This window comes from Megalopta genalis, unplaced genomic scaffold (assembly GCF_051020955.1).
Source record: "Megalopta genalis isolate 19385.01 unplaced genomic scaffold, iyMegGena1_principal scaffold0075, whole genome shotgun sequence".
NCBI lineage: Eukaryota > Metazoa > Arthropoda > Insecta > Hymenoptera > Halictidae > Megalopta > Megalopta genalis.
In genome coordinates, this window is record NW_027476144.1 from 557,501 (window position 1) to 558,612 (window position 1,112).

A 1,112-nucleotide genomic window follows, 5' to 3' on the forward strand; every position below is an offset into this window, starting at 1 on the left:
CAATATATCTTTTATAAAATTCGATATCCTCTCCAAATATAGATCTTCGAAACACTCGCAAGACGATTACAATCGGTATAACTTTAACGTCCGTCCGAAAAGTACTTTCGGGGACTAGACGACCGATTGATCTCGTGCGGTTTCGCTATTCGATCATTTGAAGAGAACAAAAAGATATATGGGGCGACCGACAAACGGTTTTCCGTAGAACCAGACTCGCGATTGCGTTGACACACACATCATAGCCACACCAATAGAAGAGTTTTAGGACGGTAACCCGGGTGGGGTGTTCTTTACTCAGAATATGTGCAACATCGGATCTATATAGCCATCGATACAATTCGTACACAAATGTGTCGTACGAAGAGAGAGACTTTTTTTCCTCTGGCAACATAACGGTAAGAGACATCCTTCCACACTCATAGGTTCCACTCCCTGGGGCTATGATATATATATACATATAAATTCAAATTCGAAGCAACGGTCACAATTCTACTCTATATTTTTGCGGGTTATGTGTTCTTTCGTTCAATTTCTTTCATGCGTTCGTTCGATCTCTGTACACAGTCTTCACATAGGACAGACTCGTGTAGTACGCTTTCGTGGGTTAAACCCATCTCGTTTCATTTCAGGCGACGTCAGGAGCGCGTTGAAAATGTACCAGTGAAATCTCGATAGTTCTACGAATACGAATCGTCCCGAAAAAGATTTTGTCACCGCTTCGAAGCGGTGTTTCAGACGGGCGGACGTATATAAAACATATACGACACACGACACCGCCTTCCACACTCACGCTAGTTCGAACACGATTTCCATCTCTCTCGAAGACTGTTAGACGTACGTAAAATTTCTCAATATTCATAGGACCGCGACAAACGCCGACGAAGCGCCCATCATTCGCTCGTACGTATATAGGCAACAAGTGCCATCAACGCAAGCAGTTTATAAGTACGTAAACGACCCTCAGCCAGGCGTGGTCCAGGAATTGTATCCGTGGACCGCAATGTGCGTTCGAAATGTCGATGTTCATGTGTCCTGCAGTTCACACGTTGACGCGCAATTAGCTGCGTTCTTCATCGACCCACGAGCCAAGTGATCCACCGTTCAGGGTA

At 44.8% G+C, this 1,112-nt stretch overlaps 1 non-coding gene across 1 annotated transcript; it reads right to left on the reverse strand.

Annotated features, from left to right (window-relative positions):
* Positions 1 to 957: 957 nt before the first annotated feature.
* LOC143261948 (5.8S ribosomal RNA) lies at positions 958 to 1,112 on the reverse strand. The gene has a single exon (XR_013035937.1). It is a non-coding gene; the product is annotated as a 5.8S ribosomal RNA (ribosomal RNA).